The sequence below is a fragment of the Trichechus manatus genome, unplaced genomic scaffold (genome assembly GCF_000243295.1).
Source record: "Trichechus manatus latirostris isolate Lorelei unplaced genomic scaffold, TriManLat1.0 scaffold00031, whole genome shotgun sequence".
Lineage (NCBI taxonomy): Eukaryota > Metazoa > Chordata > Mammalia > Sirenia > Trichechidae > Trichechus > Trichechus manatus.
Window position 1 is genome coordinate 9,298,899 of NW_004443967.1, and position 26,442 is coordinate 9,325,340.

The following is a 26,442-nucleotide window of genomic DNA, read 5'->3' on the forward strand; positions in this document are numbered from 1 at the left end:
GAGTTTATTTTATAGTCAATACAGCAAGCAGTGAAGCAAATAACAGAACAATGGGCTTTGGGTGAGTAACAATAAGTTTCAGGAATTCAGGTAAACAAGCCAATCAGTAACAGGACAATAGGTTTGGGAAAACAAGTCGTGCCTAATCTCTTTCTTATCGCTGACAAGTCTCCAACATGTCGTGTATAGCATAGAGGCCTGTGGGGGCTGCAGTTGTCAATAGTGCAGCCATGTTTAAATGGCATCTATCCCAACTTACGTGCTTCAGTGGTCCCCAAATGTTTTTAATAAAATATTCCTTAAATATTTTTATTCTGCATCTTCAGAATATACATATTCATGTGTCAATTATATACTTTTTGTTGTCATCTGCCATCAGGTTGACTCTAACTCATAGTGACTCCATGTACTACACAACAAAACATTGCCTGCTCCTATGCCATCTTCACGATCACTGGTATATTTGAGTCCATTGTTCTGGCTATTACATTATATACATGTTCCATTAAATAGAAAACTTTAATAGATGAGATCAAGATGAAATGTAGACTACATTAAATGTCTCGTTAATTCTGGTGGCTTTTACTATTATCATATAATACCCCAAGGCACAATATACACACAGGGTAAGCTTTATTGTTGATGACAGTGGATATAAATACATCTTTAAAGGAACTTTCCTGATGATTTTAATTTAGCAGGTGGTAGGTGTCTGGCTTCTTGTCAGATCTCATTTTTACCTTGTAATGTGGCTAATAAAGAGTTAACCTTAGTGATGTCAGCTCTGCCGATTTCTTGTTGTTTACTGGGAATTGTACTATTGGTATTATCTTTAATCCACAGTCTCTCTACAACAATCTACTAAAGCCATTTTTCCATTTTGTAAGGATTAGTTTAGTTAAAACTAGATCATGCCATTCATAAATCCACTTACCTGGGCGCATGTAAACTGTAATACCTTGAATTCCCGAGAGTGGAATTCTGTAGTTGGCTACAGCACCCCCACCGTGGGCGGCACAGGACCCTCCCACATACCTACTGAGCGAAGCGACTAGTGCCAATCTGAACCCTAAAAAGTTAGTAAAGCATAATTACTTTCTATGGGACCGTGAGGACAGCTGACAAGAAGACAAGCCTCTGAGGAGGACAGATTGGGAAGAGCCTGGATCCAAGATGGCACTGAAGAGTCACCTAGTTGGCCAGCCCTGGAACTGCCCTATCTCAGAGCTACTTGTCACATGTCCTCATCGGTTAGCCCACCTTTCCTTGCAGTTTTTGTTCCTTACAACTCAAATCTTCCTAACTGATTCAGATGCTTCCTCAAACGAGGAAAGTCCAAGTTAGAGAGAAAGATATGTTGATTTATTTTTCTTTCTCATGTTTTTATCCAAGTAATTCATCTCTGGGAAATGAACAGCAGTGATGGTTGCATAAACATGGAGAATGTAATTAATTTCACTTAATAGTTAAAAATGGTTAAACTGGCAAATATTTTGTTACATATATTTTACCACAATAATAAAAAAAAAAAAAGATCATTAGATTTAATCTAAAACTTGCTGATAAATGGGTAACTTGACTACCCCCACCAGTTCAGCAGAAACGAGCTCATATCAAATGATCATTTTTTTTAAACCAAACTTCCTACCACTCTCTGGACTTGCCAAACCTTCTCATGCCTCTTTTCTCTCCTGGAACATCTCTCCTACTCACTGCCTGGCAAAGTCATCATCCCATTGCCGGCAACTCAAGGTTCAAATGTCAATTCCTCTCCAAAGCCTTCCCTCACCCCTCAGGCAGCGCTGCTCGGAGCATTGGCTGAAGTCCAAAAAATCCCAAACCAAATCCGTTGCCATGGTGTTGATTCTGACTCACAGTGACCCTATAGGACAGAGCAGAACTGCTCCATAGGGTTTCCAAGGAGCAGCTGGTGGATTCGAACTGCTGACCTTTCAGTTAGCAGCTGAGCTCTTAATCACTGAGCCACCAGGGGTCTGGCTAAAGTCCAGTCACCCTAATTTTGGATCCAACTCTGTCTCTAGTTAGCTAGGTGACCTCAGCTCAGGAGTCCCACTTTTCTGAGCCCAGCCTCAGCTTCCTCTCCTGTAAAATGCGGATAATTGCCCTGCCCTGGCACAGAGTAAAGGCTAGAACATGCTGCCTGTTATTGGTCACGTTCCCCCCGAAGCATAAAGCTTTATAGCCAGAAGGGACTTCAGAGCCACTCTTACCAAACTTCAAAGTGCAAACCAATAGCCTGGGGTCAAAACACAGGGTCTGATTCAGTAGTTCTGGGGCAGCACCTGAGATTTTAACCACTGAGACAGCTGGTCTCAGGAAGGCGATGCTGAGTCTCAATCGACTCAATGGCAGCGGGTTTGAGTTCCTCCTTGTTTTCCAGAAGAGGAGGCTGAAGCTGAGAGGAGATGTATGTATTTACCCAAGGAGATCCAGAAAGCTGTTGAGAAAGGCAACGCAGAACACAGGCCCCCAGCAGGGCAGAGAGATTCACTTTCCAAAGCTATTGCTGATCAGGAACACCCAAGTGAGGATTAATTTCTTTATCCTGAATTCACCCCCTCACCCCCACGCCAACGCTCCATTTCCTGAACACGCTCAGCTTTATTCCCGACTGAGATGGGAGGGAGAGAGGGTGAGACAATTTCAAAAACAAAATCATTAAGCTAAGATGGGTAGTGTTTTATTGGGGGAGAAGAGGAAGTGCATTAGCTCAGGGCTTCAGAGGGAGCAGTTGTGAGTTTTAATATCCTAAAAAAAAAAAAGTGAAGGTTTTCAGGAAACTGGGGAAAGTGGCGGGAATAGTAATTGCTTTTCCAACATGAGACAATTACCATGTTTCCAACATTAGCGAAGTAAACGCAACTCACTCCTCTTTGGGGAGCCGTCCTGGATGCGGCTGCACTATGCGGCCAACTCCACTTTTCCCAAGTGTAGCCCAGAGTTATTCTTTAACCAAGAAGCTGTATCCATCACATTCCACCAGCTTCGGCACCGCCCACGAGCCTCTCCCATTTATCACTCTGTGGAATCTATTTCCTCTTTCCACACCTGACCCTTTCTCCCATTTGGCTCAGCCTGAAGCTCAGCCCATGCTCCTAGGCGCTGCTAGAAAGGAAGCAACTAAAGAAAACACATAGCCCCTCTCTTCAAGGAAAGTGCTAGAATCCAGCAGCCCCTGAAAGCAATTCTTTGGAGAAGACATGACTGAATCCTAATTAGGGTCTGATACTTAACAACCTTCCATGATCCACCAGCCCTGTTTGCGTCAGCAAAGGTTTTCCCACAAGCCTCTGGAAGGGGAAAGAAAGGGAAGCAAATTGGTCTGCCAGGTGTCACTTCTGCCCCAAAGGCTGTAGGAGTCCTGCGGAACACATATCAGTTTTTCTGTATTATAACAACAAGTGTTGCAGCAAACCTTTTCATTTTTCGTCTGAGCTAAGCCAGCAAACTCCCACAGGTCTCTGTGCTGTTTGGTGGAAGTAAAGAGACAAAAAAGGAGGCCTACCTGCGCAATGGTTAAGTGCTGGGCTGCTACCTGAAAGGTCGGCAGTTAGAACCCACCAGCCGCCGTGCAAGAGAAAAGGCTTGGTGATCTGCTCCTGTAAAGATTTACAGCCTAGGAAACCTATGGGGCAGCTCTACTCTGTCCTGGGTGGCTATGAGTCAGAATTGATGCGATGGCAATGGGTTGGGGTTTAGGTGGTGCAATGGTTAAGCGGTTGGCTGCTAACCTAATGGTCAGCGGTTTGAACCCACCAGCCACTCCTCAGGAGAAAAGACCTGGCAGTCTGCTCCTGTAAAGATTTAATGAAAAAACCAAACCCATTGCCAACTCATAACAACCCTATAGGACAGAGTAGAACCGCCCCAAAGGGTTTCCAAGCCTAGAACCTTTACAGAAGCAGACTGCCAAATCTTTGTCCCGTGGAGCAGGTGGTGGTTTCAAACTGCCAACCTTTTGGTTAGCAACCAGCACTTTACCACTGCACCACCAGGGCTCCTCCTCCGTAAAGTTTTGTTGTTGTTGTTAGGTGCTGTCGAGTCGGTTTCGACTCACAGCGACCATATGCACAACAGAACGAAACACTGCCCGGTCCTGCGCCATCCTCACAATTGTTGCTGTGCTCGAGCCCATTGTTGCAGCCACTGTGTCAGTCCATCTCACTGAGTGAGGGTCTTTCTCTTTTTCACTGACCCTCTACCAAGCATAATGTCCTTCTCCAGGGACTGATCCCTCCTAATAACATGTCCAAAGTATGTGAGATGTAGTCTCGCCATCCTTGCTTCTAAGGAGCATTCTGGTTATACTTCTTCCAAGACAGATTTGTTCATTACAGCCTAGGAAAACCTATGGGGCCGTTCTATTCGGTCCTGAAGGGTTGCTATGAGTTGGAATCAAGTCAGTGGCACACAACAACAACCAAAGAGACAAAACAAGGAGCTCTTGCTCTCAGAGTTGACAGTCTAATCATGATGCAGATAACTAGGAAATAAGGTGAGGAGTGGTTCCTGCCCTAGAAAGGGCAGGACTGCTAAGACGGGAAATATGAGCCCCGGCCTTGGAGGCAGATCACTGCCCTTTGGGCAATTTGTCACGGTAAGCTTCATGGAACACGATAGGGCATCACGGTCCCGCACTCGCAACTTTCCTAGGAATGTTTCAAACATGGGACAAGTCTTCTTACCACAAAGAGTAAATAAAAAGGATACTGTATACAGGCAGCCCTTTTGTTTTTATATATATGAAAATGTGTATAAAATTAACTGTCTGGAAGTGGAGCAAAAGGCTTACATAGTGTAAGTGTGCGCTGCATCCCAAACAGCACTGTTGTTTACTGTACAAGGGCACCAGGCCAAGGAAGTAAATGGGGACTTAAATCCAGCTATGTACCTGTGTGGAGCTCTGGCGGTGCAGGGGTTAAGAGCTCAGCTGCTAACCAAAAGGTCAGCAGTTTGAATCCACCAGCTGCTCCTTGGAAACCCTTTGGGAAAGTTCTACTCTGTCCTATAGGGTCGCTATGAGTCGGAATGGACTTGACGGCAATGAGTTTGGCTTTTTATGTACCTGTGCAGGGTTATATTTATAAGGAAGAAGTGCCTTTTTCTAATGTGCACAAGGCTAGTAGTGGCCCTACTCCTAAAAGAGATTTTTAAAAAATATTTTAAAATTCCAATCAAGCATTCATAGTATTTTCTTTCATGTTGTTCTTTTCCTTTATCATTGAGTCTACAGTAAACTCATTTAAGCCCAGTGAGCATCCAACTGACATCTGGGGTAATGGTTTCCATCTTTGTTGCGAGTGTAGCCAGCACAGAAGATCTATGCTGCTTACCTCTGATATTATAACCTTTTCTCTTTTTTTCTACTTTCCACTTGTTTTTTTAAAACATGATGGGCAAAATGCAATCAAATTTGAAACAGTTGCACTTGTACTGTTCAACAAAGAGAGCAGGTGCCAACAGGAACTGTTGGTTGGCAGGCAGCGCCATCTTGGGGCAGCTCAAGTTATTTTTCCAGTAGTTGGTATATGACAGTCCAGATTTGTTACAGGAAGGCAGATCAGAGTGTCAATGAATAAAATGCTTATCTGACCATCCAGTTGAGGACAACCTGTAACACTTGATTTGTTGATTTTTCTGGCAGTCCATAGTATATTCAATATTCTTTGCCAACACCACAATTTGAATGCATCCATTCTTCTGTCTTCCTTTTTCCTTGTCCAGCTTTCCCATATATATGAGGCCATTGAAAAGACCACGACTTGGATCAGACGCACCTTAATCAATAAAGTGACATCTTTGTTTTTTGACACTTTAAAAAGGTCCTTTGCAGCAGATTTTCCCAATGCAATAGGTTGTTTAATTTCTTGAATGCTGTTTCCAAGAGCATTGATTGTTCATCCAAGTAGAATGAAATTCTTGACAACTAGGCACAAAAGCGAGCTTCAACATCCCTCACTAAAAAACAAAAACAAACCAAAAAAAGCAGATTTTCCTTTCTTTTAAAAAATTTTTGTTGTTGTTGAGAATATACACCGCAGAACATATACCAATTCAACAATTTTTACATGTACAATTCAGTGACATCAATTACATTCTTCAAGGTGTACAACCATTCTCACCCTCCTTTTCCAAGTTGTTCCTCCTCCATTAACATAAACTCACTATCCTCCATGTTTCCCAACTAATCTTTCTAGTTGCTATTGTCAATTTCATCCCATCTAGATAGATCTTAAAAGAGCACAATGTTCAAGGCTGACATTCTTTACTAATTAAACTATTGTTTGGTTTAAAGAAGTCTTCAGGGGATATTTTTGGTTTAAGGTTTAAAGATTATCTCAGGGCAATTGTCTCAGGGCTTCATCCAGCCTCCATGGCTCCAGAAAGTCTGGAGTCCATGAGAATTTGAGATTCTGTTCTGCATGTTCCCCCTTTTGATCAAGATTCTTCTGTAGAATCAAAAAGCTGATTTTCTGTTTGCCTTTCTGAAGAGGAAGTTGCTATAACTTCTCAAACCCTTCAGACTCAATGCTGGCTCCTCTCTCACTCAGAAATTCCAACCTCATCCCCTGCTGAAAAGTGGCGGTCTATCCAGTCAGCATGAACCACACTGGCTTTTAAATAGCTGGTTCCAGCTAGCATTCTCCTCTCCCTTTCCCAATCCCAAAAGTATTGTGGAGATTAATTAGCAAGAAAGCAACCATATTATGAGTCTCTGGAGAGCAAGGCCCATGTCCAATTCAGCCACTCATTCCATAGATACGTACTGAATGCCTACTATGTGCTGGGCATTTTCCCAGGCAGTGGAGAGCAGTGGTTATGGGCACGGGCTCTGCAGCAAGACTGCCTACGCCCCTGTCTCAGTTCTACCACTTATAGATCACGTGATCAAGTTGGCACTGGGGGCCAGCAAGCAGCGCTCAGTGTGGAAGATGCTGAGGACTCAACAGCACTACCAGGGGCCATTCCGGGTTACAGAGAACTCCATGTTCTGAGATTAAGCCACCCACGCCCTTCAGGTTGGAAACCAAGTCCCTTTCATTTAGAGGGACAGAAGCTCCCTCTGCACAGATGCGGTTCTTCTCAGTGGCTCTGCTGCAGCTGGGATGCCCGATTTAGGAAGAGGCCATGGAAGGCAGGCTAGCCTGGGGTCTCTGGAGAGACTCTCCACAGGCAGCCAAAAGTTGGGGTCACTGCAAGACTGGGGTGCTGAGTCTGCCATCCACTGTGCATGGTTGTCGGTGGTGGAGGAGTCCTGAGGAGCTGCAGGACAGCCCATAAGCCCTCTACCACAGACCGGTGGTCCTGACAAGGGACAGCTGGCTGGTTTCCAGAAACACGGGGACAAGGAGAAGGGAGGAGGGCCTGCATTCCATGAGGGGCCTAAGCTGAGGCGCCCCTCCTCCCCGGGGGCCCCACGCTGGCCCTCACCTGACTGCAACTGCCCATTTGCCCTTGTCCCCTGGGTTGTGCCTCTGCATCACACACCTGCCCGGGTGACAGCGGTCACCCATCTTCCTGTGCAGGCAGCCAGTGGTCATTAGGAGAAATGAACCTGGCGGACTCGAGATTGGCAGCCACAGCTGCAGGCTGAGTGCAGTGTGGCCAGCGCTGTGGGCACCAAGCGCTGTGGGTTTGGGAACAATGACCACCACGCACAGCAGCAGATGACACAGAGCCACTGAGAGTGCCAACGACTGGCCTCCTCACCTCTCTGGGACTCTTCTATGGCCGCCTCTCAGCCTGGGTTGGTTGGGTCACAGTGTGTGACTACATGCCAGGCCAGACCGACAGGGACGGCCACCCGTGTAGGTGATCAAGGGTCTCAAACGCCAGAGAGCAGTGTGGCCTCCTCTGCAGCTCATTCTGTACTACGGGCATGGGGGCCTTTACCTCCCCCTCAGCTCCTCTGCCTGGGCCCTCTCTCAGCAACACCACTTACGAGTCACGCCTATTGGACCCTTCCCTGGGGCCCCTTGGGTCCTGGTCCTGTCAACCAGTATGACAATGGCCCCAATAGGTCCCACTTCTTTCCCTTCTCCTTCCACATTCATTCAGTGAACTGGACAGTGTAATCCAGCAGCCCGACAACATGGTCACTGCCCTGTGGAAGGAAGAGAGGAGCTAAAAGGGAGGGAGCAGAGGCAAGAAGCAACCAGGTCACCCTTAGATACAGGGGCTGCTGCTTAGAGGAGCCAGAGCAGGAAGAGGCACATTGTAAACACAACCACAAATATAATACAAAAAGGTATTACATGTTGGTTAAATGCTCGAGATCTGGGGTCAGACTGTCGTTGTTGTTAGTTGCCATCAAGTCGATTCCAACTCACAGCGCCCCCATGTGTTACAGAGGAGAACTGCCCCCGAGGGCTTTCTTGGCTGTAATCTTTACAGGAGCAGATTGCCAGGTCTTTCCCCCGTAGAGCCACTGGGTGACTCTGAACCGCCAACCTTTCGGTTAGCAGTCGAGTGCTTAACCATTGCATCCCCTACCCAGGTTCAAATAGCCTTGGATGATCTTGGGTAAGTTAATTTCCCCAAGTCTCAATTTTCTCATCTGAAAAATAGGGATAATAAAACCTCAAAAGGTTGCAAAGAGAATTAAATGAGACAGTATGTAGATCATGCCTGACATGCAGTAGACACTCTAGAACTAGAACTTATTTTATTGGAAGATAGATACCTCCTGCTTTGAATGTACTGTGTATAGGAACACCACCTCCAGGAAGGCTACTGAGCTTCCTTTTAAGCTTGTAGAGTATTTGGGAGGGAAGAGACAGCAGTGGAAAGTACACTGAGGGGAATAAAGATAAGGAACAGGCATGTGTTTTGCACATACCTGGGGCTGGGCCCTGTGCTAAGCCCTCAGTACACTAGTCCTCATTCTATCCTCCCAGCAGCCCAAAGAGTGGGTATTCTCATTGACCCAATGAGACAAAAACCCAACCTCAGCCACTGACCTGTTAGTTGCTTCCCGAGTGTTTCATGGTCCTGTAAGACCCAGTGGAAAAAATCGCAGCCAAATAGCTCAGGCCCTACATTAGCATTCAGTGATGGCTCAAATGCAAGAATTCACAGAGGAATGGAGGCTGATCAGTATACAGAGTTGCCCTTCTCTTCTAAGGCTTCAAATTGTGAGCACCAGAGCATTGCCCTTTCTGCCTCCAGAAGAGTGGGGTTTCCAGGTAGGAAATAGGAGCATGGACACGTGCCATTGGAGGTAAGGATGGACATGGTGCTCAGACTCGGGTTAGAGACTCGGCATCATTACGGCGCAGCCCATTCTCTGCACTGGGTCTCAGGGTAACCACTGAGGTGGCAGTTCTGGAATGATCTGCTTGGCTCTCCGTAAATGACTGTTTGCCATGGCAACAGGCACTGCAGAGGCTCAGAGCCTGCTGGGAGGAGAAGCTGCTCTCTGGGGACATTCAAACCCCTTTCCCCTCATGGCATGGGAGCAGGACTTCTCACAGAATGTACCCCAGGAGCTCCCCACTTCCCCTTCTCAGTGCCACCGCCCCCCCACCCCACCCCCTGCCTTCTCTCCCTGTTCTCCTTTCTCCGGGAGTCTCAGAGCAGCAGACAGTGGACGTGCAGAGGAGAGAAAAGGCAGCAGAGAGTTGGGGCAGACAGCCTGTCTGAGAATGCACAGCCCCCAGGGTTCTCTCTCCGTCCCACCCACACCAGTAGAAGTCAGGACGCCCAGAAACCACTGTCTAGACCCACAGCCCTAGTGAAGATTGTTGCTGTTGCTTGCCATAGAGTTGATTTCAACTCAAGGTGACCCCATGACAGAGCAGTACTGCCCCAAAGACATTGACTTAAGACACACCTTACACTAATACTCCCTCATTAACATAACAAAGATGCCCCGTTCCCAAACGGGATTAAAACCACAGGTATAGGGGTTAGGATCTACAACACTTATTTTGGGGGGACACAGCTCAATCCATAACACATACCTCAAACCCCTTCCCACATCCCAGCCCCATGCCCTCCACAAAGTGTTTCATTCCCACAGCCACCTTGCTCTGATTCCTGTCTCCACTAAATTCTTGTCTTCTGCTCTGTGTTCTGTGGCTGGTTCCCGTGGCACCCACCCAACCATGAGGCACAGACCCACCATCACCCACCCTGGTCTTAAGTGGACAGCAGATTGCACTGGTAATTGGGGACCATGAAGGGCAGATTGAGCCACTAAATCAGTTTAAAATTAAATCTTGGACATGCTTGTTCTCAAAAAGAACCTCAGCCATGTCACGGGCCTGGGTGCCAGCTCAGCTCCAGCCACAGTACTGAGCCTTCTCTTTTGTTACTGTCTCCTGGGACTTCAACAGCCCCCCCGCCCCAATACACACACACTTTATTATATGGGCACCTCAGCTTTCTCCAGCACTGACCACCTGACAGCCCAGAAAACCATTTTGCATGTTCATTATGGTGTGTCCCCACAACAATACACCACCTCCTGTGGGCTCCCTCCTTTCTTCTGCCCCCACACTCTTGAAAGGCAATAAAAAAACCCACTGCAGTTGAGTCAATTCCCACTCATAGGGACCCTACAGGACAGAGTAGAACTGCCCCATAGGTTTCCAAGGAGCCACTGGTGAATTCGAACTGCCAACCTTTTGGTTAGGAGGCAAGCTCTTAACCACTACACCACCAGGGCTCCTCCCAAGGCAACATATACACGTATTTCCTCACTGGTACGTATTTCCCCTAGGAAGGCAGGCACCAAATAACATTTTATAGAGGATGAACCAATATTGGTACATTATTATTAACTGAAGTCTGTAGTTTACATTAGGATTCCCTCTCCATGTTGTACAGTTCTATGTTGTTTTTGTTGTGTGCCTTCAAGTAGATTCTGACTCATAGCGACCCTATGTGACAGAGTAGAACTGACCCAAAGGGTTTCCAAGGCTGTAATCTTTACGGATTGCCAGGTCTTTTCTCCCATGGAGCGGCTGGAGGTTTGAACCTCCAGCCTTCCAGTTAGCACCCAAGCACTTAACCATTGTGACACCAGGGATCCTTTGGGTTTTGACAAGTGCCGAAAGTCATGTGTCCACCATTGACAGTATCATGCAGAATAGTTTTGTTGTTGTTAGGTGCCGTCAGGTCAGTTCCAACTCATAGTGACCCCATGTACAACAGAATGAAATACTGCCTGGTCCTGTGCCATCCTCACAATTGTTGCTAAGAATAGTTTCACTGCTCTAAAAATGTCCTGTGCTCCACCTATTCAACCTTCCCCTCTCTCCCTGGCAACCACTGATCTTTTTTTTTTTTTTTAAATTATGGTGAAATAGATATACAAAACATTTGCCATTTCAACTATCTTTATGAACCACTGATCTTTTTACTAAATTTTTAAACAAGTTTTAAAAAAAATTTTATAACACTATTTTTCCATTATATGGAGCTGGATCTGCCCTGACCTGGCCCTATTCTATCGTTTGCCTTCACCCACCTAACTCAGCAGCCAGTAGGGGTTGGGGGTGGGTCTGGAGGGAAGAGAAGGCCTGGCCCAGTGGGGATTGGCATGGTTGTGAACTTGGCCTCTAGCATGGGGCTTGAGCCCTCAGAGCACTAAGAACAGCAGTCACAGCCCTGACCAGTTAAGCTGTTTGTGATGGTTAAAGTTATGTGTCAACTTGGCTAGGCCATGATTCTCAGTGGTTTGGCAGATATTATGTAATCATCCTCCATTTTGTGATCTGATGTAAGCAGCCAATCAGCTGAAAGGCCAATCAGTTGAAAGCCAGTTTCCTTGGGGGTGTGGCCTGTAACCAATACATATGGATGTTCTGGCAATGCTCTTTCTCGATCCTGTATCCAACTCGTCGTCCTCTGACCTCCAGTTCTTGGGATGTGAGTCAGCAGCCTGCTGCCTGACCTGACAATTTTGGGTTCGTCAGGCCCTGCAACCATGTGAGCCAGGAAAAGCCTTCAGTCTGATGCCTGACCCATGGATTTGGGACTTGCCAGCCTCCACAACTGTGTGAGCCATTTCCTTGAGATAAATTTCTCTCTAGATATTTATATATATCTGTTTCACTGGTTTTGCTCCTCTAGAGAAACCAGCCTAAGATATTTACTACCAAGAGTGGGGTCTAGGGGAACAAAAATCATAAGGATGAGTTTTCTAAATTGGTTCTCAAGTCTGGCTAGTCTTAAAGGCAATGATGAATCTGCCTCCAGTAGTAAAAAGGACACTGCCAATCATGGCATGGCAATAGAAATAGGCAAAATATCACCACCAATGGATCAAGTATTTGTGAGAAACAAGGCTCTGGGTGACTGCATATTTGATACTCTTCTACAATTTTGTCAGAATTAGAAGTATAGGGAGGCTGGTTTGTTGGTCCTACTTTTGCTAGGCAAAGTGGTGGAAAAAAGAGATGAGCTCAGGACTGCAGAGTCACAGCTCACGTTCCACATAAAAGACCTGAAAGTTCCCACTTGTGGCCTGAAGGAAAGCCTTATTTCTTATGGTAACAGAGCTGATGTTACTGAAAACCAAACCCAGAGTCTCATTGTAAGAGTGGCTAAGTTACGACGCCAACTGAATTCCCAACCTTGAATGGTGTCTGAAGTTAAAGTAAGGGCACTGATTGGGAAGAAGTGAGAACCTGAAACTTGGGATGGGGACATATGGGCAGATAATCAGGAAGCTGAGGACATTGAGCCCCTAAATTCTGTTAAATCACTCCTGCCAAAAGAACCAGCCCTCTTACTCCCATCTGAAGAGATTATCCCATCTTTGTCTGCTAAGCCACCCTTCCCAGTAAAACCATTATTCCTTCCACCCCCATCTGATGAAGTTAACCCACCTGTGCCTGAAGAGTCTTTCTCTGAGATATCACCTGGGGTGGCACCTGGGGCACTGTCTGGGGCATCGCCTGAGGCAGATACCTTATAAGACATTGATAAATGTCCATAGGACCCACCCCTACAACCCATTTTTGCTTCTAGACCTATAACCAGACTTAAGTCTCATCAAGCCCAAGAGGTAAAGTACAAAGTGTGACCCAGGAGGAGGTACACTACAGTCTAAAAGAACTGCTTGATTTTTCTAATATATACAAACAGACACCTGGGGAATATATTTGGGAATGCCTATGAAGGGTGTGGGAAAACGGTGCAAGGAACATAAAGTTGGATCAGTCTTGAGTTTATTGATACAAGCCCACTGAGCACAGATTCTTCATTCAATGTTTCAGCTCATGAGGTTAGAAAAGGATCCAATAGTTTATTTGACTGGGTCACTGAAGTATGGGTTAAGCAGTGGCCTACACTAAATCAAGATGAAATGTCAGATCTGCCTTGGTATACTGTAGAAGAAGGTGTCCAAAAGCTTAGGGAAATTGGCATGTCAGAGTGCATTTATCAGATTGGACCCATAGGCCCACCCATGGAGTGCCTAGAGGACACACCGTTTACCACAACAGTGAGGAACAAATTTGTGAAGGGAGCCCCAGCATCCTTGAAGACTGCTGTGATTGCTATTTCATGTAAGTCATATTTGACAGTGGGAACTGCCCTAACTGAATTAAGACACCTAACTACAGTGGGGCTGATTGAACCCCATCATGGTAGGGGCCAAGTAGCAGCACTCAATCAACAAAGACAAGGTGGGCGTGGCTACCATAAGGGACAGCAGAGTCAAAGTAGTAATCAGAATAGTCTGACTCGTATGGACTTACGGCATTGCTACTTAGTCATGGTGTCCCTAGGTGTGAAACAGATGGGAAATCTACTAAATATTTACTTGATCTGTACAAGAGGAAGAATTCTAGGTCAAGTGAACAGCAGTGTAACTCAAATCACCGGAATAGTCAAGCCCCTCAATCAATTCCCAGACTTGAGCCAGTTTACAGACCCACAACCTTGTGAATGAAGGGGAGGCCAGGTCCCCTTGAGAAAGGATCCCACTGCCAAAAATTTACTGTTAATCTTTATCCCAGCCTTCTCCAAACGGATCTATGGCCTTTTATGTGACTGTTCACTGGGGAAAAGAAAATGATCAGACTTTTCGGGGATTACTAGATACTGGCTCTGAACTGACACTAATTCCAGGAGACCCAAAATGTCACCATGGCCCACCAGTCAGAGAGGGGGCAGATGGAGATCAGGTTATTAATGAAGTCTTAGCTCAGGTCTGTCTCACAGTGGGTCCAGTGAGTCCCCAAACCCATCCTGTAGTGACTTCCCCAGCTTCAGAACTCATAATTGGAATTCAGCAACTGGCAGAACACTCACACTGGATCTTGACATATGGAGTAAGGACTATTACGGTAGAAAAGTCCAAGTGGAAGCCATTATAACTGCCCCTACCTAGGAAAATAGTAAGCCAAAAGCAATATCACTTTCCAGGAGGGATTACAGAGATTACTACCACCATCAAGGACTTGAAAAATGCAACGGTGGTGATTCCCACCACATCCCTATTCAACTAGCCTATTTGGCCTGTACAAAAAACAGATGGATCTTGGAGAATGACAGTGATTATCGTAAACTTAACCAGGTAGTGACTCCAATTGCAGCTGCTATTCCAGATAGGGTTTTACTGATTGAGCAGATTAATTCATCTCCTGGTGCCTGGTGTGCAGCTATTGATCTGGCTAGTGTCTTTTTCTCCATACCTGTTTCAAAGGACCACAAGAAGCAGTTGGCCTTCATCTGGCAAGGCCAGCAATACACCTTCACTGTCCTACCTCAGGGTTATATCAACTCTCCAGCCCTATGTCATAATTTAGTCCACAGGGACGTTAATAGCCTTTCTCTTCCAGAAGACATCATGCTGGTCCATTACATTGATGATATTATACTGATTGGACCTAGTAAGGAAGAAGTATCAGTGACTCTAGACTTAGTGGTAAGACATTTGTGTGCTAACCCAAAACCAAACTCATTGCTGTCAAGTTGATTTCAACTCATAGCGACCCTATAGGACAGAGAAGGACTTCCCCATAGGGTTTCCAAGGAGTAGACAGTGGATTCAAACTGCCAACATTCTGGTTAGTAGCCAAGCTCTTACCCACTACGCCACCAAAGCTAGAGAGTGGAAAATTAACTCAACACAAAGTCAGGTGCCTTCCAAATCAGTGAAATTTCTAGGGGTCCAGTGGTGTGGCACATGTCAAGATATTCCTTCTAAAGTAAAGGATAAGTTGTTGCATCTGGCCCCTCCTACAACTGAAAAGGAGGCACAAGACCTGGTGGGCCTCCTTGGATTTTGGAGGTAATGTATCTCTCATTTGGGTGCATTACTCTGGCCTATTTATCAAATTACTCGAAAAGCTCTAGATTTGAGTGTGGCCCAGAACAAGAGAAGGCTCTACAAATGGTTCAGGCTGCCATGCAAGCTGCTCTGCCACTTAGACCATATAATCAAGCTGATCCAATGGTTTCTGAAATGTCAGTGGCAGACAGAGATGCTGTTTAGAGTCTTTGACAGGTCCCTTAGGATTTTGGAGCAGAGCCCTGTCACCCTCTGCAGATAACTACACTCCTTTTGAGAAACAGCTTTTGGCTTGTTACTGGGCCCTAGTGGAGACTGAATACTGATTAACCATAGGCCACCAAGTCACCACGCAGCCTGAGCTACCCATCATGAACGGGGTGTTGTCTGACTTACAGAGTCATGAAGTTGGATGTGCACAGCAGCACTCCATCATTAAATGGAAGTGGCATATATGAGACCAGGATCAAGCAGGACCTGAAGACACAGGTAAGTTACATGAGAAAGTGGCCCAAATGCCCATGGTCTCCACTCCTGTCACATTACCTTCCCTCTCCCAGTCTGCACCTATGGCCTCATGGGGTGTTCCTTATGATCAGCTGACTGAAGAAAACTTGTGCCGGGTTTACAGATGGTTCTTCATGATATGTAGGCACCACTCTAAAGTGGACAGCAGCAGCACTACAGCCCCTTTCTGAGACCTCTCTGAAGGACAGTGGTACAAGAAAATCTTCCCAATGGGCAGAACTTCGAGCAGTGCACCTGGTTGTTCACTTTGCTTGGAAGGAGAAAAGGCCAGATGTGCAATTGTATACTGATTCATGGGCTGTGGCCAATGGTTTGGCTGAATGGTCAGGGACCTGGAAGGTGCATGATTAGAAAATTGGTGACAAGGAGGTATGAGGAAGAAGCTTGTGGACAGACCTCTCTGAATGGACCAAAGAAGTGAAGATATTTGTGTTTCATGCAAATGCTCACCAAAGTGTGACCTTTGCAGAGAAGGATTTTGACAATCAAGTGTATAGGATGATACAGTCTGTGGAAACCAGTCATCCTCTTTCCCTAGCCACTCCTATCATTGCCCAATGGGCTCATGAACAAAGTGGTCATGGTGGCAGTGATGGAGGTAATGTATGGGCTCAGCAACATGGACATCTACTCACCAAAGCTGACTTGGCTACAGCCACTGCTGAGTGCCTAATCTGCCAGCAGAAGAGACCAACGCTCAGTCCTCAGTATGGAACCATTCTTAGGGGTGATCATCCAGCACTCTAATGGCGGGTTGATTACATTGGACTGTGTCCATTATGGAAAGGGAAGTGTTTTGTTCTTACTGGGACAAACACTTACTCTTGATATGGATTTGCCTTCCCTGTATGCAATGCTTCTGCCAAAACTACTACCCGTGGACTTACAGAATGCCTAATCTACCTTCATGGTATCCCACACCGCATCGCCTCGGATCATGGGACTCACTTCACAGCAAGTGAAGTGCAGCAATGGGCCCATGCTTATGGAATTCACTTGTCCTATCATGTTCCCCATCAGCTTGCTTGATAAAACAATGGAAGGGCCTTCTAAAGACACAATTGCAGTGCCAGCTAGGTGGCAATACCTTGCAGGGTTGGAGCCATGTTCTCCAGAAGGCTATGTATGTTCTAAACCAACATCCAATATATGGTGCTGTTTCTCCCATAGCCAGGATTCATGGGTCCAGGAATCAGGGTTGGAATGGGAGTGACACCACTTAGTATTTATTACCCCTAGTGACCCACTCACAAAATTTTTGCTTCCAGTCCCCACGACCCTATGCTCTGTGGATCTAGAGGTCTTGGTTCCAAAGGGAGGAATGCTCCCACCAGGAGACACAACATGATTCCACTGAACTAGGGGTTAAGAATGCCACCCAGCCACTCTGGGCTCCTCATGCCTCTGGATCAACAGGCGAAGAAGGGAGTTACAGTACTGGTGGTGTGATTGATCCTGATTACCAAGGGGAAATCGGATTGATATTACATAATGGAGGTAAAGAAAATTATGTCTGGAATACAGGAGATCCTTTAGGTCATCTCTTAGTACTACTGTGCCCTGTGATTAAAGTCAATGGAAAACTACACCAACCAATTCCAACATGACTACTAATGGCCCACACGCTTCAGGAATGAAGTTTTGGATCACCCACTAGGCAAAGAACCATGACCAGCTGAGGTGCTTGCTGAGGGCAAAGGGAATATGGAATGGGTGGTGGAAGAAGATAGTTCTAAATACCAGCTGTAATCAAGTGACCAGCTGCAAAAGGAAGGACTGTAATTGTTTTTAGTACTTCTTCCTTGTATTGTTATACGTGTGTGTGCATGTGTTATATATATATAACCCACTGCCGTCAAGTCGATTCCAACTCTTAGCAACCCTATAGAATGGAGTAGAACTGCCCCATAGGGTTTCCGAGGAGCGGCTGGTGGATTCGAACTGCTGACCTTTTGGTTAGCAACTGAGTTCTTAACCACTGCACCACCAGGGCTCCATATTTTATTGTTGTTGGGGCAGATGTGGGGGGCGAAGTTGAGGGGCCAAGAGCCCAAGGAACCAGGAAGCAGAAACTGAAAAGACAAGGAACAGGAAGCAGAACTGCCTCAGTCTCAAAGGGCAGGGCCATGGCCTCTGGGGTTTCAAAGGGTAGGGCCACAGCCTCTTAGGCTTCAAAGAGTCAGATCTTCACCAACTCGGTTCTGGAGTGTGGGGCTGCCATTCACAAGTGCCAGCATGATGGGGCTGGATCCACTGCCCAAAGCTGAGGGGGCAGGGCTGCCATGTCCAAGGGACAGAAGAACAGGGCCTGCCAGGGCCAAGGGGGTAGGGTCATCACTCAGATGAACTAGGAGAATGGGGCCACCCAAATGTGAGGGAGCAGAGTTGCTGTTCCAGTGGGCCTGGAAGGCGGAGCTGAAGCCCAGGGCCAACTGGCCTTCACCCAGAATCTGGACAGTGTGGTCTGGAGGGTAGGGCCATTGAATAAATTATCTCAGAGAACAGAGGATTATTTCCAAGCCTTGAGAGCTAATGTAATGTGTTCTACTGATTTGCTTGGTGCCTGTTATTCCTTCATTCCCTCCAATTCCTCCCATTCATAATGGAAATGTCTACCTTGTGCCTGTTCCACCACTGTACTTTGGAAGCAGATAACTTGTACTCTAGATTTCACAGATGAAGAGGAATTTTGCAGAAGATGAGATTTTGGACTTGGAGTTAAGACTTTTGGGATGATATGATGGGGTGAATGTATTTTACATGTGGCAAGGACATGAATTTTTGGGGGCCAAAGGGTGGAATGTTATGGATTGGAATTGTGTCCCCCCAAAATGTGTGTCAACTTGGCTAGGCCATGATTCCCAGTATTGTGTGGTTGTCCACCACTTTATCATCTGACTTGATTATCCTATGTGCTGTAAATCCTAACCTCTATGATGTTAATGAGGCAGGATTAGAGGCAGTTATGTTAATGAGGCAGGACTCAATCTACAAGATTAGGTTTTATCTTGAGTCAATCTCTTTTGAGATATAAAAGAGATAATAGAGCAGAGAGGATGGGGACCTCATGCCACGAAGAATGAAGAATCAGGAGGGGAGCCTGTCCTTTGGACGCCGCACTGAGAAGCTCCTATATCAGGGGAAGATTGATGACAAAGAGCTTCCTCCAGAGCCAACAGAGACAGAATGCCTTCCCCTGGAGCTGGCACCCTGAATTTGGACTCCTAGCCAACCAGACCGTGAGAGAATAAATTTCTCTTTGTTAAAGCCATCCACTTGTGGTATTTCTGTTACAGCAGCACTAGATAACTAAGACTATATATATATGTATGTATATAAAATATCTTTGTTTTCTTCCCTCTCTTATTTCATTACTTATTATAAAATATAAGACGTAAACGGGGTAGTGCGTTTTTGGTTGTACGCATGTTAGTTGCATCATGTTAGGTGCAAGTATGGCTTTATAATTGTCTTTATTAGAGATTATGTATGATTTAAGGAGATGTGTACAGGTGCCAAGCTGCCAAGGGGTGGACCATTATGATTAAGGTTATGTGACAACTTGGCTAGGCCATGAATTTCAGTGGTTTGGCAGATATTATGTAATCATCCTCCATTTTTTATCTGATGTGAGCATCCAATCAGTTGAAAGACTAATCAGTTGAAGGCCAATCAATTTCCTTGGGGGTGTGGCCTGCATCCAATATATATGAATGTTCTGGCAAAGCCATCTCTGGATCCTGCATCCGACTCATCATTCTAATTCTTAGGATGTGAGCCAGCAGCCTGCCACCTGACCTGTAGATCTTGGGATTCACAAGCTCCCGCAGCCCTGAAAGCCACCAGCCTTCTGCCTGACCAGCCAGTTTTGGGTTCATCATTTCCTGCAACCACATGAGTCAGAAGAAGCCTCCAGCCTGATGCCTGACCCACAGACTTGGGACTTGCCAGCTGTGTAAGACATTTCCTTGAGATAAACCTATGTATGTATGTATATATATATATATATATACATGCATATATATACATATATATATATATATACATGCATATATATATATACACATATATACACACACTTCACTGGTTTTGCTCCTCTAGAGACCCCAGCCTAAGACACCGTTTCACCTGAAAAGCCCCGTCTGTGGTTCAGAGGGTACAGGATGGGACAAAATGTTCCTGTATGTGTGACCTAGTCCTTCACGCCAGGAAAAGGGAAAAAGCTGACCCAGCCCAGCTTTAGCTCTGCTTGGACATCTTGCAGGCAAGATGGCCACAGAGCAGCCCCCTGCCCCCCGAACACCCTGGCACAGGCCTTTCTACTGTGCACACCTATCCGCTAGATTGCCTTTGCAATGTATAAACGTCCAGCTGTCAGCCCCTGGGAACAGTGACAGGGAAGCTGAAGAAAGGGTGGTTGGCAAGGAGTCAGGAATAAAAGCTGGTCGCACAAGCACAGGCAGCCACACCTGAAGGCCTCCCCGCTGCCATGGTCAGCGCTGCCTTCTGTTTGGCTGCCCCTATCCCCACTGCAGCATGCCCAGGCCTTCCCCGGAGCTATTACACCCTCCGTTAGCCACCATCTGGCAGTGTCATTGGGAGCCTGGAGGGCGGCCAGGAGTTGGCGCAGGCAGAGATCAGAGATTTGCTGGCCTATACGTTGGGCCTGGCTCGGGGGACCTCGGCTATCTCCTGATTCGATGATCTGGAGGGTTCCAGCTGCATGGAGAGTGACCTCCCAGGCCGGCAGATGGGCAGCCCCAGGAGGAAGCCACATGGCAGGGCCGTGTTGTTGTTTAATGCAGCTCATTAGGTTTTATCAGCAAGATGCTGCTCGGCTGGCAGTAGCACACCTGCCCCCAGCAGGAGTGGCCACTGGAAGCTGCCGGGGTGGGGAGGCTGGTTGGGGAGGCTGAGTAGTGGGCTTGCTCTCGGGGCCTGGCCTCTTCTCTCCAGGCCTCAGAGGCCCCCTCTGTGCGTGGGGCCACAGGGAAACCTGAAGGGTGTCTGGGCACACTGGCTGTGGCCAGGAAAGCCTGCATACCTCCCAACCCTTCGAGAAGGCTGCTAGGAGGACAGCCCAAACCTGAGCACAGCCAGTTCTTTCCACTGCCAACAGCTGCCTCAAGATTGACTCTGAAATTACCTACACGAGGGGTCAGCGGACTTTTTCTGTAAAGGGCCAGATAGTAAATATTTTAGGCTTTGCAGGCCAAGAGGCAAAATTGAGGCTATTATGTAGGTACTCATATAACCATTTAAAATTTAACCATTCTTAAACGTAAAAACCATTTTTAGGTCACTGACCACATAAAAACAGGTGGTGGGCCGGATTTGGCTTGCGGGCTGTAGTTTCCTGACCCCCGGACCACACAACCCCCCATAAGAAGCCAGAAAAGCTGCCGCCTACAGCTTTCCTCCGAGGCAGAGCCCTCAAATGTGGCTCTACAAAGATCTCGGAGGGTGGCTGAGCTCACCCAGTACATGCACACCTGCCCAGGTATGTGTCCGTCTCCCCATGGCACCAGAGGTCTGGAGAGACCCTGCCTCCACCCAAACCCCAGTGTCACACCACACCATGCTGAAGCCTCTTTCCCCACTCAGGACCCACTTGGTCCCACAAACCTCCAAACTGCACTGTGGCCCTCCTGACAGCATCTCACAGTTCTTACAACCCCACCACCCTGCCATAGGATGCAGAGGTGGGTCCCGGAGGTGCTGAGCCTGGAGACCCCGAGCTGTGCCAGGCTTGCTCTAGTCCCAATAACCACCTACGCTGGGCTATAGTTAGCGGTGGATCCAGCTTGTCTTCCAGACTCCTTCCACCTTAGGGTGACCCCTCTCCTAGAAAACTCTTAGTCCATCAAGCAAATTAACTTCTGGGTGGGCCCCAGCACCCAAGCTCAGCCACATCGGAATCCTAGTTTAGCCTCATGCTGGGACCTTTGCCTGCAAGATATATTACCAGCCCCACCTCCATCTTAAAGAGGAAACCGTCACAGAAAGAAACCTGGTTGCAATTCCAGGCAGCCTGGGTTAGAAATCTGGTCGTGTGACCTTGGAGCAAGTCACTTGACCTTGCTCAGCTCCACCTTCCCCATCCATAAAATGGGTGATTGCAGTGTCCAACTCTCATGCCTGTAAATCATTCAATGTAGGTGGAAGGGCCCAGCATAGGCCACATATGGCCTGGCACGTATTTAGTCCTCAATAAATACACTTATTGAAGCTGCATCTGAAATTGAGGTGCAGAAACAGAATAAGATGGGGAGATAGTGATGGAGAAACAACCTGGGGAAGATGGAGGAGGTGAGGGTCTGGAGCTGATGGAGAGGGAGCACAAGTCTGGGACCTAAGCAACTTCCACCGTGTTTCTCAGGGCAACACCCATCGACCCACAGCACAGCATGTGGAAGGCCAAGGGGAACATGAAGAGCGGGTGGGGGAGAACTATGGGGCCACCTATCACAAGGTGAGCAATTAAGACTGAGAACGTACCCAAGTGCCCTTACAATCTCCCCACATCCCTTACTGGGGACAAGTTTTCCCTCCACTGCACCTGGTCAAGGGTTTTACCACCAACCTAGTGAGAAGGAATCAGTGGGTAATTACAGAACTATTTTGGACACGTACCTGTTGTCAGTAGGAGCTACTATGGCATGCTTGAGCTAATGATTTATAAACTAAACTGCACATATTTGATTATGAAATATGGATTCGTTCATTTGTAACCAATTCTGAGGTTGTTTGTGTAAAGCCTCAAATAAAAGGAAGCATTTTCTGTCCACCAAAGAACCTTTCTAAGAATGTTCATTAAAGCGTTCATTATTCATATTAGCCCCAAATTAGAAGCAACACAAATGCACTTCAATAGTTGTTGTTGTGGTGTGTCACTGAGTCAATTTCAACTCATAGCAACCCTATATGACAGAGGAGAACTGCCAGATAAGGTTTCCTAGGCTATAAGCTTTATGGAAGCAGATCACCAGGTCTTTTCTCTTGAGGGCTGGCCGGTGGGTTCGAACCTTCAACCTTTTGGTTGGCAGCTGAGCGTTTAACCATTATACCACCAGGGCTCCCTTACTTCAACAGTAGAATGGATATATAAGAACGGCCATCTAAGATACTCCACTGGTTCCACTCCATCTGAAGCAGGCGAGAATGAAGAAAACCAAAGACACAATGGACAGATTAGTCCGAAGGACTAATGGACCGCAACTACCACAGCCTCCACCAGACTGAGCCCATCACAACTAGATGGTGCCCAGCTACCACCACTGACTGCTCTGACAGGGATCACAACAGAGAGTCCTGGATAGAGCTGGAGAAAAATGTAGAACAAAATTCTAACTCACAAAAGAAGACCAGACTTACTGGCCTGACAGAGACTGGAGAAACCCCAAGAGAATGGCCCCCGGACACCCTTTTAGCTCAGTAATGAAGTCACTCCTGAGGTTCACCCTTCAGCCAACGATTAGACAGGCCCATAAAAAAAAAAAAAAAAATGAGACGAAACAGGCACACCAGCCCAGGGGCAAGGACAAGAAGGCAGGAGGGGACAGGAAAGCTGGTAATGGTGAACCCAAGGTCAAAAAGGGGAGAGTGTTGACATATTGTGTGGTTGGCAACCAATGTCTCAAAACAATATGTGTATTGTTTAATAAGAAACTAATTTTCTCTGTAAAACTTCATCTAAAGTACAATTTAAAAAAAATGGATAAATAAATCTGCGGAATAGTCACACAATGGAATACTACTCAGCACCAAAAAAGAATGAATCACTGATACACACGAAAACAGGGATGATTCTTGCTGATTGAAAGAGAGGAAAAACTCATCTGTGGTTGGATGGAATAGTGTTCACCTCTGGGAAGTACTGGCTGGAGTACAAAGGACCTTCCGCAGTGCTGGTGCTGGAATGTTCTAGATCTTAATCTGAGTGGTGATTCCATGGGTGTATACATATATAAAGATTCATCTAGCCGTATACTGAAGATTTCTGCACTTCACTCAGTTATACCTCAATTAAAAATATATCATTCTCAAAAAAAAAAGTAAAATCCTTCAAGAGTTGTTAAAGAAAGAGCCTGGACCAGAAGACTCCCAGGAACATTCCTATCATGACATCTGTCTCCAGAGAGGATTGACAGGGGAGCAGTAGGACCGGGAGAACAACCCTTGGTCCTGTTTGCATATGTCTATGGTCTCTTGATTGCTGGGGGTGGTAGCTTTTGCTTCATCTTTGTTCGAATGGCTTCTGTCATGGATTGAATTGTGTGCCCCCAAAATATGTGTGAACGTGGTTAGGCCATGATTCCCAGTATTTTGTAGTTGTCCTCCATTTTGTGATTGATATAATTTTCCTATGTGTTGTAAATTCTAATTTCTGCCTGTGGTTAATGAGGCAAGATTAGATTATGTTAAAGAGGATTAGGGTGGGATGTAACACCCTTGCTCAGGTCACATCCCTAATCCAATGTAAAGGGAGTTTCCCTGGGGTGTGGCCTGCACCACCTTTTATATCTTGTTAGAGATAAAAGGAAAGGGAAGCGAGCAGAGAGAGGGGGACCTCATACCACCAAGAAAGAAGCGCTGGGAGCACAGCTTATCCTTTGGACCTGAGGCTCCTGTGAGGAGAAACTTCTAGACCAAGGAAAGATTGATGACAAGGACTTTCCTCTAGAGCCAACAGAGAGAGAAAGTCGTCCCCTGGAGCTGGCACCCTGAATTTGGATTTCTAGCCTACTAGACTATGAAAGAATAAATTTATCTTTGTTAAAGCCATCTACTTGTGGTATTTCTGCTATAGTAGCACTAGATAGTCAAGACAGCTTTCATTACGATGGCTTTGGCATTGGTGATTTAGTGGTAGAATTTTCACCTTTCATGCGGGAGACCTGAGTTCAATTCCTGGCCAATGCACTTCAAGCACAGCCACCACCTGTCTGTCAGTGGAGGCTTGTGTGTTGCTGTGATTCTGAACAGGTTTTAGCAGACCTTCCAGATTAAGATGAACTGGGAAGAGAGACCTGGCAATCTACTTCCAGAAATCAGCCGTGAAAACCCTACGGATCGCAATGGTCTGATCTGCAACCGATCATGGGGATGATGAAGGACCAGTCAGTGTTTAGTTCCACTGTGAATGAAGTTGCCATGAGTTGGGGGCCAACTCGAAGGCAGCTAACAACAACAACACCTGAGTAAATGCTGCTTGAACAGTAGGGATTTACATCTCATATAACAAGAAGTCCATAGGGAGGGGGTTCCAGGTCAGTTCAGGGCTCTGTAATATGGGGGATGACCACATCCTCCAAGAGTTTATCACATTGGCCTTTCCTTCCTGGTTGCAGAATAGCTGCTGCAGTCCTCACTTCCCCAAACAACTGCAACCCAAGACCCAAACTGGAGTAGCTGGGGGTGGTTCTCCTCATCCAAATCATTTCTTTCTTAAAAGTCCCCAGTACACTTCCTTCAGGTCCCATTGGCTGCAACTGGGTCACATGCCCAGCCCTAAACCAATCATTGGCAAAGGAAACGGCTGGGCATGAAGTTCACCCCTACTGAGCACACTGCCGCCCCATACCTGAGCACAGTCGGGGTTCTGTTGGATCAAAGAAGAGGGTTGGCAACCAACTGAGCTGCCAGGTCTTACCGAGATTTTCATTTTTTGAGCTTCTGCATTATTTTTAGTTAGAGATTATTATACTGTCAAAACAAATGAGTCACCATGCCCTTCTGACTAAAGCCTGGTGGATTATTAATACTTCCATCCAAATTCCCAGGGAGACACAGATGCTGGGATGGTATAAGGCATGGACTGCCCTTGGAAGAGTTTGATGTCATCACACCAGGAGCCGGGGCACTGTGTTGATGGGGAGGTACCAGGCTGAGGACATGTGTAGGGATTTGGTAATTAATGACTTTTAGTCATTTGTTGAGTGTCAGGCACCCACTAAGACATGAGGAAGTAGTCCATAAATCATTAAGGGGAAAAACAAATTGAATTGTCCAAATATTTCATACATGGCCCCAAACAGAGAGGGGATTTCTGCTCCTGGCCCCTACTGGCCACAGAAATGGTTCAAAAAGCCACGGGAACACCAGGCCAGGGAACAGGTTACCAACGTTCTGACCCTAGCTGAGCGACTAGCTCTCGGCCTCAGCTTCCTCATTTGTAAAATCAGCATTTGGAGTCAAAGATCAAGATCCTTTCAGCTCTGATCTGTAATTGTAGCCTTGGGCCACAAAAGACAAGCAGGACTCAGAGGTACAAAATCAGCAGTCTTCTGGGTCCTGGTAATTCCCTTTAGACTGATTAAAAATAATGATGGTGTTAATGGTGAAGGTGATGATGATGATAATGATGGTAGCTGATACACCAGGCACTAGCTATATGCTATGCATTGTTCCACATGTATTGTCTCATTTATTTCCCTCAACAACCCTACGAAATAGTTATTTATTATCTCCATGTAACAGATGAGACCGAGGCTTATAAAGTTTCCATCTCTTGGTCAAGGTCACCCAATGGCAGAACCAGTATTAGAACTAGGCAATCTGACTCCAGATCCCTGTTCTTAAGGACCTCACTGTCTACAGTGCGACCCTTTGATTTGAGAGACGGACCCTAGGTATCCTCACAACTA